The 15973-nt window shown below is 42.1% G+C and overlaps 1 protein-coding gene across 1 annotated transcript in view; it reads left to right on the top strand.

Annotated features, from left to right (window-relative positions):
• The first annotated feature begins 14682 nt into the window (after positions 1–14682).
• GPRC5C (G protein-coupled receptor class C group 5 member C) overlaps positions 14683–15973 on the top strand; it is a 133720-nt gene continuing 132429 nt past the window's right edge. Inside the window, exon 1 of the mRNA XM_078654235.1 lies at positions 14683–15146. The gene's annotated coding sequence lies outside the window, so the exon portion shown is untranslated. The remainder of the gene's footprint in view (positions 15147–15973) is intronic.

The following is a 15973-nucleotide window of genomic DNA, read 5'->3' as shown; positions in this document are numbered from 1 at the left end:
TCCACGAATCAAACACAACAGTGAAGGGCATGTTACCCATGGTGTAAGTGCTATCGAAAAAGATGGTAACGTAGAGAAGCATAAACACGACGCATGCATTAGAAACCAGCCACAGAGCAGTTTCATTTTGAAATGCCCAATATTGCAAACAGAATCCTGGCTATTGCACCAAAACCAATAAACCTGGATCATTTAAATGGTCGCACAAATTAAGAATACGACTGAACCCTCCCAGCTTTTGCATTTCATGTTTAAATATTTTATTGTGACCTGCGTGGCTGTAAAGTACAGGAATGACAAAATCATATAGAATATATCCTGAATCTGTAAACTCTGCATGCATTATTTCATGCCTATAATTTCAAATCGAGTGGGAGGGAACACCATATGGGGCACTCTGGGGGAGGAGAAACGAGAGACACGGCCTGGCGGCCGTGAAAGTGAAAGTACGGCCGGCCGGCTGGCCGTGAATAATTAGGGGAGGAGAAATGCCTGTAAAAAAAAGGTGACAAGAAAAAGAAAGAGGGAAGAGGAAGGAGAAAGGGGTTGGGGAGGTGGGGGGAGGCCGAAAACCAAAGAATTGGTATTGCTGTGGGGAGGGGGGAGGAGAAATGCGACACGGCCTGTCGAAATTAAAGCCTTTGATGCAGCAGGGGGCGGAGCGGATCCCAAGTAAAGCTGCTGGCGGCAGATGGCTGGCTTTCATGTGCACGTGCTTTTAGGTCAATGCGCTTGCGCATCGAGCTTGCTTTTCACGGGCACAACATGAAATCGCCCAATAGTTAAGCTCTAGTTAAGCCCCTATATTCTCGCAAGCAGGCGAGACCTAAAAAACGATACCCTTCTTTCCCATCTGACTTTAAAATCTCAGTAAAACTGTTCCATCAATCACTAGCAAGAGCATTCAACATGTGATTATCTCAAAAGGACACATCTATGACTTCACAGAAGGTAGGCTGATTCAGCCCCGATGTAAAACTTTGAGAAACAGAAATCAGACGTCTTGTAAGAACTGTGTCATGTCTTAGTAAAACACTGCACTGAAAAATCTGCATACTTGAATCTCACATTCAAAGGCAAGCAGGGACAATCTGCCTATGCCTTCCCTGGCTAAACTGACAACCAAGAAACTTCTGCCTGGGAAAGGAACTAAAAGTTAATTAATGACGTAAACAAGGCAAGCTCCCTAGTAGACTATTGCAATTCAAACGTCTTGAAAAACATTTTCATAGAGGCAACTGCTGTGATATCATAGCGAGAGAGAGAGAGACCAACAACTTCTCACTGTCATGTGGAATTGCCAAGTGACCTAAAGCATCATTCTTCAAACGACTATCAAAGAAATAGGATCTTGATTAGGCAGAAATAGAAAACTGCAAATGAATACCATAGGATCCCTTTCTATGCAAACTTCTGAAAAGGCAGCCATCTATGAATCTAAATTTCTATTGAACAACTCAGCCCACTCTCTGAAAGACAGATGGTTTCAGACCTAGAAGGCGCACTGAATCAGGATTAATATCCATCTTGGAATGACCTCATGTACTCCACAAACACTAATCATGTCACTTCTCAACTACTGCTGAACCTATTGTCAGGATTTGACGTGGTTGACCATCATTAACTAGCCCAAATAATTAATGATTATACCCAAGGTACTCTTGCTGAAATTGATTCTACCCTACCTTAATGACAGGTCAAAAATTGACTCGCAACCTCCTTTTAACTCCTCTCTCTACTTCTGTCTAGTAGGCATTCTTCAAGTCTCAACAATCACACCCCTACTTCTAAATGTCAGCCTCACATACTACTGTTATGCCCATGATACCCAGATCATCTTAAAATGGTACAACATTTTGAGGTCACAACCTCCTGGTTCAGCAAAGTTTTAATTGCCATGGAACATCTAATGCTAAAGAATTAATCTAAAACTATACTCTTCACAAATTGAAATGCTCACAATAGATCCTGGCTAAACTACAACCCTATTAACTTGTGGCATGGGGTAAAGAGATAGCCTCAAACGACATCAGTAAAGTGAAACAGTGTTGAGTGATCATGGACATAAAACTCTCACTTGAATCACACATCATCAAAGTGACATGGACACCTATTATATGAAGACAATACCTTCCATTGGAGGCCTCTCACACTGGATACAGTTGTCACTTGTTCTAGTGATATTCTGTTTTGACTATGCAAACAGCCTTAATATCGAAGCTTCTAGGAAATCTGAAAACTGAAAAGAATGCAGAATGTATCAGCAGACAAGTCTACAACCTAAACAATGGGACTATAGCTCTCAAAGCTCACCACGGGTTACCAAGACCAAGAATAATAATTTTCAAATCCTTCTGAATTGCACAAGGGTGATCCATCACCACTGGAGGCGAAAGCTAGCTTTCTACAATTAATACTCAGATTATACAGTAGAGGCATAATCCTCTGATCAAGGATGGCACAGTGACAGATAATCAAGCCACACATTAAAAAAACACGTGGAAGGTCCTTCTAGGTACACACATGCAAGCTTAGGAATACACTCCAAAGCATCATAAACAACCTTTGAGGATTCAGACGGGAAATAAAGATCTGTCCCTTTCCGATTGCAGGATATAGTCAATTTCAGGCCACAATGTGTTACTAGTTTGCATAAGCTTCTTACTCCTGATCTCACATTCCTTTTCTCATAACCTGTGGTTAAGATGCACGTACATGCTGTAGCCTCACACATGACAGTCATAAATACCACAGCAATCAACATCTTCTCTCATCCATGCACTGGTGAAGTTTATTTTTTATCAAGTTTATTTATTTATGATTTCGGAACTCAAAAGAGATCCACATAAAAGATTGTCAAGATAAATACAATTACGTACAGTCAGAGATAAGATACAAAATAAAATTGACATTTCCAACCTTTTAATATATAGCTAAGAAACTTTTGAAAAAGTAACATTTTTTATTACAAAACATTTCATTGGGGGGGTTATGAATGGCTTCTAGAAAAGACGTGGCAGAAAAAATGCTTAATTGGAGACAAATAGGTCTCAGCCATTTACGCCTATGCACAAGTAGAGCCGGGCACACAAAGAGAACATGGGTAATATCCTGAGTTGAACTGTTACAAAGATTACATAAAGCTGAGGAGCCGTACCATTTAAACAAAAGAGTATTCAAGGGAAGTAGGTCCTGCCTCAATAAAAACAAAAATCGCCGAACACCATGAGAAAGGTTCCAGATGACATATGGTTGGGCTTTTTTCATTAGGCAGGCATCAATGGCCAGAGAGGCGCCTTTCTTCAGGGTACGAGCTTCCCTGTCCATCCTAAAGCTTAACTCCCAAGAGGCCAACTTCAAGATGGACTTCAGCTGATATGCAGATAAAGTAAAAAGAACTGATTCATCAAGTTGCAAAAGATCAACCGCAGTTCTAAAAATTTTTACAATCAGCGAATGTTCTTTAAAATTTCCTAACAACTCAGTTTTTATAAGATGTCTTAGGGTACCCGGATCTCCCCCTGCAAGACTAAAAACCCAGCGCACTATTCCCGCTAAGCCCTGGACCCAACTACTACGTAGGCCGAATTCCAGTCTAAAGGCGGCCATAGAGCACGCTGTATTAACCGTGATCAGACTGCGCAAAATTCTGCCTTCCGCAGTATTTAAGAAGCCCCAGGTTTTTGTATCAACTATTTCCATACCATAGAGTAGTGAAGCTGGAATTTTAGCGTGATATACCTCTAGCATAATAGCGAAGTGCCTTCTACCAGTAGCCTTATAGAGGGAAAGTAGACTTTTACCTTGAACAATAGCTTTCCGGGTGTTGTTTACTATGTGAGCCTTTTCACTTAAATTACTAGTAATAACTTTTCCGAGGAAGACATAAGATTGTACCACTTCCAATCTTTGTCCCCCTACGGACCATGGAAAGCTCGCATATTTCAACTTTTTCCTTCCCGTCATGCACATTACTTTACTTTTTGAGACATTTATCTTCAGGTGGTGTGCCTCCGCATATTTATAGAGAGCCTGCAGGCGATTATTTAATCCTTTTGGTGTTAAATCCACGATTAATATATCGTCTGCATACATCAGACAAACAATTGGGATACCCCCCAAGACAGGAGCAATTCCTTCACTTAAGGACAAGACATGAGGACGATCAGCTATATAGAGGGAGAATAATATGGGGGCCAATAAACAGCCTTGTTTTAACCCATTGGCTGTAGTAATTACTTGAGACAGTCCCCTTTCCCCACCTAACAAGACTCTGCACCAGGTATCTGAGTGAAAAGCTCGTATTAACTCCAGGAGAGTGGACGGCATACCTAGATCTGATCATTTCCTCCACAGCAAAGATCGATCTACTTTATCAAATGCTGTGGAGAAATCTATAAAGGCGCCGTAGACTCTCCCTCCTCGAACCTTAACATATTTTTCTGTTATAACTTGCAGTGCCGTCAAATTGTCCAGAGTACCATGCCTTTGTCTAAACCCCGTCTGCTCAAGGGGTAAGATTTCATCCTTGGACACCCAATCGTTAATCGACAAAAGAAGGCATTTTGTAAAAACTTTGCTTATGGCATCCAAAAGGGCAATTTGGCGATAGTTTTGTGGCACATCACGGACTCCCTTCTTATGTAGGGGGACCAATATGCCCCCCTCCAAGAGGGGAGAACGGTTTTACAAGAAAAACAGAAATTAAAAACTGGAAAAAGAATTTTACTCCATAACTTACTATGTTGTTTTATGACCGAAACAGGAAGCTCATCCGGACCCATTGCGCCAGAATAGCGCAAGCCCTTAATGGCTAATTCAATGTCCCTTTCGGACGGTGGTCCATATGGTGAGCTATCCACATGTGTTCTACCATAATCAGGCACCAATCCATTACTGGCATATAATTTCTCAACATACCCAACCCAAGTTTGTTCTTCAATGGGAATTGGTAAAGGTCTAGATCTTAATCCACAACCCTCCCCAATTAATGACCTAAATATTCTAGCTTGACCCTTATGTGCTGCTTCCCGTAATTTAATCCATAGGGTATCTTCATTCTCTCTTTTCAGTTTACTCTTCACCCTACTCCTCCTCCTTCTTAATAGGACTATTCTATGATATCTTTTTGGTGTATAAAAGAGGTACTGCTCCCTTACCAACTTATTTATTTCAATATTGAGGTACCGAAGACAGCTAGGAGTTATTTTAAAATTTCTTACGGGAGAAGGTTTTTTAGCAATAGAGGTTACTATATTCATAAAATCAGCAAAACACGTTCATTCACGTCCCTTCCAATGAGCCAGGTTCTTCACAGCGGCCTCTAGGATACTCACAAGGCCCTTAATAGCCTTAAAGTTCCAATAACATCTCCCAGAATTGGCTCCAAAATTCACCAGTTCGCTATTTATAAACCACGGATCCGTCAAGGGAGGGTTTAAATTTACAGTAATGGCGAGTACCTTATGGTTGCTGAGTTCTGTGTTGGAGACCAACAAATCTTTCAAAAGAAAGAACGAAGTACTGCCCACTGCCATGTAATCAAGAATAGATTCACTATTGTTAGATTCATGTGTAAAATTTGCCGGATTATCAGAGGGAAGCCTTCCATTGATTATAATGCTATCTACCTCTAGCAATTCCTCCATTAGTAATTTCCCTCTCTTATTGGTCTTAATATTGCCAGGGAAAAGAGCTTGCGGTATCTGTAATGATTCCTCCTTATGCTTATTCCTAAACAGCTCTAGACTACAGTTAGAGATTTTGCAATTAAAGTCCCCTAACAGAATTATATGGGGGGGGGGAATTCAGAGTTAAGTAGATTCTTTATGAAGGAGAAAACCTTCTGTAAACCTACATTAAAACATGCATCTGGAGGAATATAGACATTCAATACAATTGATTTTCGTGGGTCACCATTAATGAGATTTGACATTGTTATTGCCTGGAAAAGACTATTAGAGTCTAAGTAATGGGCAAAATTCCATCTTATTTTATTGGAGAGTAAACAAGCCACTCCACCCTTAGCATGGCCTCTCCTAGAGGGAATGGCACTGCCATCCAACACATAATAGTCCGTTCCCGCAAAACATTTCTCATCACACCAAGTCTCCTGGAGACAGATCACATCACCTTCAAGTGTATGCAAATATAGTAGTTTTTCTGGACTGTTTTTTATTCCAGCCGTATTCCATGATATTATATTTAAATCAGTGTTAAAGATAGGAATACGGTTTGAGAATAGGTGTAGATTTACTAGATAGCACACCTGGCAACCTATTCCATTTCAAACATCTTCTACTGAATTTGATTGGTGAGGGAGGGGATTTTTGTAAATCACATGCCGTTCATTTTTTGAAATGCAAATTTTTAATTCATCAATTTTTGAAGGCCTTTCTGTACTACCTAGAGTTGCAACAGGGAGTACAGGCATGTTTACAGGTCTTTCATTACGAGGTTCCACAAAAAAAGGGATAACATCAATCCCCCTGCTTTGTAAGCCTTCAGACCATTGTAAAATATGATTTACAACTAGTTTAGAGTAAAATCTGACCCTTGCTATCTTCCCAACCTCAAGATTCAAAATGGAGACTACATCTATATCGTTAGTTTGAATCAATTTCAAATTTTCAATCTCCGGGAAGCAATTGAGGAGTGAAGATCTGTTTAGGGTAAGATCTGTATCAAATAATGGAATGAAATCTAGAAGAAAGGTATCTATACTTTCCTTTTCGGGAACAGCATTTGACCATTTGGAAGCCCTTTCACTTGCAATCATGTCAGAAAAAGGCTTGGCTAAAGGATTAAGGGCTGGTAATAAGGTATTAGAGGGATTTATCGGTTCAACAGGTTGGATGCTGTTAGAGGGCCCCCTTGATTCAATAGTCATAGGTACTTGATCTTAATTAGTTTGCCCGATAAAATCTTGAGATAAATTAAGCAAGCAATCTTGGGGAAGATTTTTTCCTATGGTAGTATCTATGTTATCATCAAAATTAATTTTCCTCTGTCTTTTTTTTGCAAATCTACGAATTTGTTTCCTCTTTTTCCCTTTATGCTTTTTATGAATTCCTATTGTCACCTTTTGTCCTACATTCGAAGAGTCCAAAACAACCCCTCTCTCTTCGTTTATATGTGGTTTAAATATGGGAAATAATTCCTTATCCAACCTTTTTTCTGGCTCTGACAGGATTTCTATTTCTTGGTCAAATTCAGAGATGCAATTAGCTGCAGCTGCTTTTAATGTACCTACCGGGGTATTCCCCGGGGTAACAACCGGTTTCTTTCCATCAATATGTTAAGATTCTCATCTTGTTCGATTCGAACTAAATCTAGAGCTTGAAAGACCGTCTCAGGCTTATTCTCAGGCTTCTTATCTTTACTTGCTTTCGCATCTAAAAGGGAAGACTCATGATGTAAGCTAGATTTGGTCTCCTGTTTACTATTTAATAATACCCTAAGTATTTGGGTTACAGTTTCTAGCACACATTCCGAGCCTTCAACAAATTTTTCTAATAGTAGTAGGATAGAAGATAGTAAATGTTCTAAAGAGGTTAGAGAATCGGAGATTGAGTTATCAAGCCTAGTAAGGGGATTAAGATGAGTATCAGTAATATTAAATGCAGGGCTCAAAGAGATATTTGCCTGTCATAAGGAAAATAGAGATTTATTAGAGGGAGTACTACTATATAGTTGAAGCCCTGGGGGTGCTATTACATTTAGCGTGTTTGTTTGATCTAAAACCGTATTGTGTTCGTAGTTGGTATGTCTCTTGTGAAGCTCGATATCTATATCGGGGAGAGTAAAATCATTATCAGGAGTAACCAGAGGAGGAGACATGCCACGAGAGACATTTGAACCTTCCTCTAAGGGAAAAGGGGAATTATGCACTAACACCTCGATTATTTTAGTAGTAGCACCATGAATAGGCACAGTGTTATTTAGGTTTGAATCTCCAGAAACATGCTTTAATTGCCTCTGTAGTTTAGGGGGATGTTGGGAACCAACCACCCCAACGTTAGAGACACATTTTTCTGAGTGTGCCTGAACAATAGCATCATCATGATTGCTATACCCTTTCATTGTAGATTCACCTTCCTCTTTGCCTTTACCATTAGTATCTTTGGACCTCCAATCTGGGCCTTGTCCTTTCCCCTTTCCCATAAACTATATAATTGACATTTTCCCTTTAGCTGTAAAACAGAAGTGTCCTTATTTCATAGGGGATTTGATTTAGTCTTAGAGCAAGTCCTGCCCACTAATACTCCCCCAGATCTTCATTTTTTTGCAGTCATTTTAGCAGGTATAAAACACCACTAGAAGCACTAGGGCCACTATATAAAGGAAACAAGTTAAATAACACAACAACCGTATTGCAATTTGGTGTACACTAATAACTCTATACCGCTAAAGGGGTTACTAACACAACTTCTTCAACACCGTCTCTGCGGCATAGAGTCTGCAGATATAAATTATTACATACACCAAACAATATAATATAATATAGAGAGCACTAAAGGGGGTAGCCCCAGCCCAGCCTACTCCAGCCTCGGAGGGCCTCAGAGGGCCCGCCCTTTGCCCGGGCTTAGCCCCGCGCTTTGACCTGCGCGCGTCCCGCGTTGCGGGATATTGGTTCAAATATAAAGACTAGGCAGGCGGGGGCGTGCACACGGAGGGAAGAGGCTGCAGGTGTGAGATGGTGAATTGCCTTCTGGGCCTCGCAGTCCCTCCGTGTAAAAACACAACAAAGTCTGAGTCCCGTGAACGGCTCCCGCGAAGCGGGGGCCGTGATCAGTAGCAACAGAGGCCCTCTGGTCACCACTCGTGTCCTCTCAACTCAGGAACGGCAATAGAAGTCAATTAATCACCAAAACGGCACTCGAGGAGCGAGAGCCGAACGGGGAAGATATCCAGGCAGGCAGGGGCGTGTACGCGGAGGGAAGAGGCTGCAGGTGTGAGATGGTGAATTGCCTGCTGGGCCTCGCAGTCCCTCCATGTAAAAACACAACAAAGTCTGAGTCCCGTGAACGGCTCCCGCGAAGCGGGGGCCGTGAACAGTAGCAGCAGAGCCCCTCTGGTCACCACTCGTGTCCTCTCAACTCAGGAACGGCAATAGAAGTCAATTAATCACCTTGACATCTGATAAACACTATGCGGTCTTTAAAACACGTACGAAAGTGATACAGAAAGGTTACAACACAATAAAACTAGGCAGTCATCTACAGCCTGAGTAGGGTCTTAATTTCCTAAGAATGGAAATATGAGCGCTTTCGATTGCCCTCTGTTAGGCGGGACCCAGAACTTTGGCTGGTTGCACAACAGTGTTGGTACTTGAGACCTCCAGGGGACAACAAAGAGGGGAACTGTCTGGGGCAGAATTAAAAATTTTGAGGTGGAACAGCTGCAAGTAACAGCTCTATGTGTTCTTCCTTATAACTCCTTTCCATCTGGTATCTGTAAGGAATGAATTTTTAAAACAATCTTCGACTTACAGACCATATTAGAATTGCACCTTAGAATGAGTTTAAACCATTGCAGAAATGTTTTCACATAGAAAATAACACATAGGGAAAATGTGCCTGCTCAAATGTGCAAAGAATCACTTTAGAAAGCATTTCAATCTTGCTAAAAGAATACACAAGTAAATCACATGAATGGTGATTGTGCTTGCTTTAAATATATGTGAAAATAACGTGAATTGAATTTTTTTGTACTAGGCTTTCATTCTTAAATGTGCCCCTGTAACGAGGTCCAAGCCTTTTACTTTCGACTCGTGCTCACAGCTAAATAGACGTTTATTTAGGACATTTTGCCTAGCACCAGCATCTTCCTAAAGAATGTGCTGACTTCAAGATTATGTTCCTTTAGCCTCATCGTACCATATTAGATCGTTTTGTTAACAATGAACTTTGCTGTAAATTCATAACGAATAAACTGCTAAAACAAACAATAATTTTGATATATTTTATGCATGCTTAACTAGAACATTCTTGATAGTTTTGCTTCAGGGCATCTGACTAGCCTTTGTATTCACAATAGACATTGAACGCAGCTTTAGCTTAGGTAAGAAGGTTCTCATGAGAACTTTCCTCCATTTTGCAAGCAGTTGCAACACTGTTTTACTATGTGTTGTCATGGCTGTTTACTATGAGAATCGGAAGAAGAAGCAATGGATGTTGATGACACCATCAGATGAGCAGTTTCCATAGGTTGGAAGACTTAGACACCTACTAATTTTCGATACATTATTGTGTGTTTTTATATTATAATAAGTGTTAATGGTTAGGCAGAAGGTAGAGATCCCTTATGACACTACTATGGGAGAGTCGCTCTTTTACAGCCGTGCCCTTTGTTACCGAAACCTATTGCTAAAGGTGTCTTTATTTTTTCATTAGCCTGATTTCTCTGATCAATGCTAGTGCAACAAATATATCTCTATCACTGATATTCGGACTGTTGCTACTGCAGCTGTGGAGAACTTAGCTGAGTTTCCAGAACAACTCTTTATGGGAAGTTCAAGACATTGTCTATGCTCCGAAAATCTTGCTCTTTTCTAGAAGGGACTCTTTATGGGTCCTACTTTATGGTAGATTAGGCTCTTTAGCTAGTAAGTGACAATCTTCTTTATAGAACACTCTGTATTGATTTATGTTGTCACTAACCAACCTTTTACTTGAAATTTCTGTAAACTGGACTAATCTGAATAAAGATGGCAAAATCCTACTAATACTTTCAAATAAATAAAGGCTTTGAAAACATCCACAACCTCTCATCATTGACTGACTATTAAGGATCTGGCAATTGATGATGTATACATGGCTTATGCTTTCGTTCCAGCTCCATTCGAAACACACTGGCGGCGAGGGTCCATCCGACCTCTCAAGCGCCATTTGGATTTCCAAAGGTTGAATCTGTAAGTCAGGGTATTTAATATTAAATACCATTTGGCCAATCCTTTAGGCGCTAACATCATTGTGCTCCCTTGATAAAAGGATAGTTCAGACCCAAAAATGGCAGCCATGAATGAGGACAATGGACAGTTTTAAGTCATAGAAACATGGCATATGTTGTGAGGAGGGAAAAGTGTCTGGGAGAGAGTGCAGCTCAACCGAAAAGGGAATGTATGCATACAGAAGCAGGTCTGGGGTTGAACAGCTGTGCTGTGTCAAATTGACTTTTGTACACAAACCAGCCCTACATTTTTCCAATCACTAATGGACATGAAACTGATTTTAGACTACCACTAGTCAACCAGCTAAGCATGGCATATAAATGAATTCAAGTGTACACTCTGTTCATGTGCAGCCATTCCATTATCTCGTGCTATTGGTCAAGCAGAAAGCACATGTTACAGGAAGTGCATTTGCTCAGCATTCATATTTGTGGTAAAGTCCCATGATCCCTTGGATTCAAAAGCCTTTCGAGGTGTTTGGTCAAATAGCCTAACCCGGCAATGCAGAAAGACCATAAACAAATTGCAGATCATACAAGTATTCACAGTTCTGCAAAAAGTTAATGTGTGATTAATTTTCAGCGTTGTACAATTGACAAAAAGATATCTGACAGACTAAACCTCTCCAAGCTTCCACCACCTAAAAAAAATGGTAAATATTCTAGTAGACTATATGACTGATCCTAGATGTTGCCTGCACTTTCCAGAATTTCAAATCGTGACTGATTGGGCCTACCTCTGCAGATCACAGGATATGACTTGTTGATTTTTGAATTTTCAAGTATCCAAGTGCTAGATTACATCGTGTACAGCCGCACCAGTTTAAGTTTTAGAATGTGCTCAAGAGAATAGGAATTTAGTTCCGAGACTTCCGTTCATTTTAAGCAGAAACTGTAATGCTATTTAGAAGGACTGTTTACGTTGGTTCATATAGTTTGTAGATGTTTTACTCAAGTAACTGTATTAATGGGGAGACACAGGGTTAGTGCTATTTTCTCAGTGCATTAGTGCATTTTGTGCTAAGAAAATAGCATTAAATGCTACATGACACGAACAGCGGTAGCCTGCAGCCCCTCGGTCTCTCTTAGTTTGTTGATCCTGTGCTCTGCAATAGGATTTTCTCCAAATTACTCTTAATTACTCAAGCTGACATAATCATGCAATTTTGGCAATTTAGCATCACAAGAGTAATGCATAGTACCTGAATTAACTCGGATTACTCCAGTGTACTTAGCATTTCTTCTAGGCTTAATTCTTTTGGTATCAACGTGCTGTCTGACTAAGCACTCCTCTACTTTCTCTGTCCTATCATGAACTTGATCTGTTAATTATAGCCTTATAAATTGTTCCAGGGATGTGCTGTTACTCGTTTCCACCACTACCGTTATAAAGTTGATTTTTGTTTTATATACTTATTCATTGTATACTTTTTATGTTGATATATCTAAACTCGTTTGTATTGTTTTACTGTATGCCTCTTTCCCTTAGTGATGCTCCAGGATGATTTACATGCTATATAAAATGTTCAATAAATATATATAAATATCCCAAGCGTTCCAGAGATTTATATGTAAATAAAAGGGTACAGTACATTGATAAGAAAGGTGCCTAAGAGTCAAGGAAAACATTACGACTCCAAAGTGCAATGATAGATGTCAGATTTCATGATGTGTAAGGTCTGTGGGATAGCTGGGTGTGGATGGGGTGTAGGCATATGTGAGTGGCAATCACTGGTGGTGAGATGAGACAGCTCTGATGTTAGTAGGTGATAGTGTCTGTCAGTGACTGCAATGGATGTGCTCGCTCAGCACTGATGAATGTTGTGTCACTGAAATCTGTGTGCTGAGGCTGAGGTCTAGGTTGTGAGGCAGAACTTGTGATCTTGCATGTGGTCAAGGAGGATTAGATAATATGTATTGACCGCCAGCATGCATATTTGGTTTTAGGGGAAGGTTCTTGTGTGTATGCGGTAGTCCTTATCTTTTACACCCAGTCCAGGTTACGACGTGCCTCTTGGATGGACAGGCTTCGATTAATCTGAATTAGTGTGGGGCTAAAAATGCTGCTGGCACTTTAGTACAGACAAGTTCTTCATGGTTTCCCTGAATGTCAGGTTGTCACTAGGAAGTGAGTTCCAGAGATGTTCTGTTCAAACAGGACCACAAATCATTTTCAACGCTAGTATAGAGTTGAGCAGTCGCTTGTCTCCTTGCTCAGGGGAAAGGTGGAGAAATGGTTTTAGAGGAATTTCGGTGCCTTTTGTGTAATATGAAGTGGTTTATGCACAGGGATGTTTGCCCGGAAGAAGAGAGCTCCAAATTTACTGGATTCAGTACAACAACTTTGACACATTCTGTGGGTTAAATAAAAAGGTAGCAGTTACTCCCACATAAAGTCCTTGCTCTGAGTTGCATACCTACAAAAAAAATGTATCATTCTGGAAATAAGGGTAACTAAGCTTAATATTAATTTAAATATATTTACATTTTTAACTAATTAAATAATGTAATTCAATCTAACGTTATTTCCTGGGCAGTTTATTTGAACACCTTACCGTCATTATTGTTTAATCTGAGGGTGCTGCAGTACCAGTGCCTGCCATTTGAGGTGTTGGATTTACTACTGCTCCGTTTTGGCAGTAGTAAGCATACACTTATGTTGAGTTCCACTCCCTATTTTAGGGGGTGAATATATTTAAGTGTATACTTTTGAGGAACTTTACATCTGAGGACGTGATTTACAAAGGTGAACCTACACTTTTGTGTAAGTTTACTACTTTTAGGTATTCACAAACTACGGGCACAGTTCTATGACTCTCCACTCCCTATCCTTATGTGTGCCTTCTCTGTCCCAACTAAAGAGTTTCCAGGTGTGGAGAACTCCACACTCATAAGTACAGGAAGTGTGGAGTCATGAAACTCTGCACATAGTTTGTGAATACCTACAAGTAGTAAACATCCTCAGAAGTATAGTATACATTTAGCTTTGAGAATCAGGCCCATAAATCGTGACTAGCCCAAAGGAGTAAAATTACTTAAAAGTGTAAGAGTAAACCTAAACCTGTAGATTCACTCTTGAGCAGGTGTGCCTTTGTGAATAGGTCACATGAGAGAGAGAGGGGGGAGAGGGCGAGAGAAATAGAGAGACAGCTACACACTATTGGGAACATATTTCGAGGCAGATAAACAACTAGGAAAACAATTGTTTGGCGAGATAGCAGTCATTGCTTAAACTGTGTTTTTGATGCACTTTTTTGGGATGCAGGAACCCAGAGACAGCCATCCTTCCTCTAGGCTCAGGGAATGGTCTTTCCTGTTATTGAATCCAATTCAGTGAGCAGCCTTAAAAGGAAAGAAAACAGTAATATGGTTTTCAGGTTTGAAAGAGAAGTGAAAGGAATGAAAGCGAAGTTGAATGAAGAAAGGCAAGAAAGAAAGAAAGAAAGAAAGAAAGAAAGAAAGAAAGAAAGAAAGAAAGAAAGAAAGAAAGAAAGAACGAACCAAAGAAAGAAAGAAAGGAAAAAAGAAAAAGGAAGGAAGGGAGGAAGGGATGGAGGCAGGAAGCGAGGCAGACTGGTGCGAAATAAATAAATGGGTGAAAGCCCGTCCAAGAGCTGGTGTGAGTGTCACAGGCTGATAACCACGGGAAATAAATACATCACCTCCGATAGGGAGGACCTCTGACTTGCTGGAGATAAGATCCTATAAATCAATGCTGGAGAGGGGCAGTGTGGGTCATGTGTGCGCTGGAGCCGTGCCCAGTAAGGAGGCGCAGGGTGGGCTGGTGCGCCAGCCGCAGCCGTGCCTGGGAGGTACAGGGAGGGCAGGAGCCGTGCCTGCGCAGGGAGTGCATCACCTGGGGCGGGCAGGGAGTGTGCTGCGCCGATAAGGGCTGGAGGCAGCGCTGATGTCATGCTGATGTCAGGGGCTGGGCTGGGCCGGGCAGAGCCACCTGTGGGAGGAGGGAGCAGGCACCGCGCACAGCACAGCACAGCTGCAGAGAGGAGAGAGGGCAGGCGGCACGGTCAGGGTGGACAGAACCCGCGGGGGCAGACGGAGCCGGGGCAGAGACACCGGGTGCAAGGACAGTTTATCGGACCCTGGCAAGAGGCTGCAGCGCCTTCTTTCGCTGGGACCCGTACAGTTTCCTCGGACAGCTTCTGCTGAGCTCGGATCGGCTCCTGCCGAGACTACAGGTAAGAAGAATCGACCCTTTCAGACCACCTTGCAGCCAGGGAATGTCCGTCAGACCGCCTTGCAGCCAGGGAATGTCCGTCAGACCACCTTGCAGCCAGGGAATGTCCGTCAGACCACCTTGCAGCCAGGGAATGTCCGTCAGCCCACCTTGCAGCCAGGGAATGTCAGTCAGCCCACCTTGCAGCCAGGGTGCGTCAGACCACCCTGCAGCCATGGAATGTCCGTCAGACCACCTTGCAGGGAATGTCCGCCAGACCACCTTGCACGGAATGTTCGTCAGTCCACCTTGCAGCCAGGGCATGTCCGTCAGCCCACCTTGCAGCCAGGGCATGTCCGTCAGCCCACCTTGCAGCCAGGGCATGTCCGTCAGCCCACCTTGCAGCCAGGGAATGTCCGTCAGCCCACCTTGCAGCCAGGGAATGTCCGTCAGACCACCTTGCAGCCAGGGAATGTCCGTCAGCCCACCTTGCAGCCAGGGAATGTCCGTCAGCCCACCTTGCACGGAATGTCCGTCAACCCACCTGGCAGCCAGGGAATGTCCGTCAGCCCATCGTGCAACCATGGAATGCCAGTCAGTCCATGCCCCCGAGCTCGAGGCAGCAGTCACTGCCCAGGAGTTTCCGTCTCCCAGATCATAATCTCAATCCCACACCGAGTACACGAAATATCCATGGATACAACAACACCGATTCTGATTTTCCCTCCACACGACTACTCACAAAATATCAAAGCGAAGGCTCGACACATCGCCCTGGCACACAAGAGACACACCGAAGGCTGACCGCAACCCCCACAACTCACACAAAGCTGATGGTAAGACATGCGA

Source organism: Lissotriton helveticus, chromosome 7, assembly GCF_964261635.1.
Source record: "Lissotriton helveticus chromosome 7, aLisHel1.1, whole genome shotgun sequence".
Lineage (NCBI taxonomy): Eukaryota > Metazoa > Chordata > Amphibia > Caudata > Salamandridae > Lissotriton > Lissotriton helveticus.
Note: the sequence above shows the minus strand (reverse complement) of the source record. Positions and strands in the feature narration are given on the sequence as shown.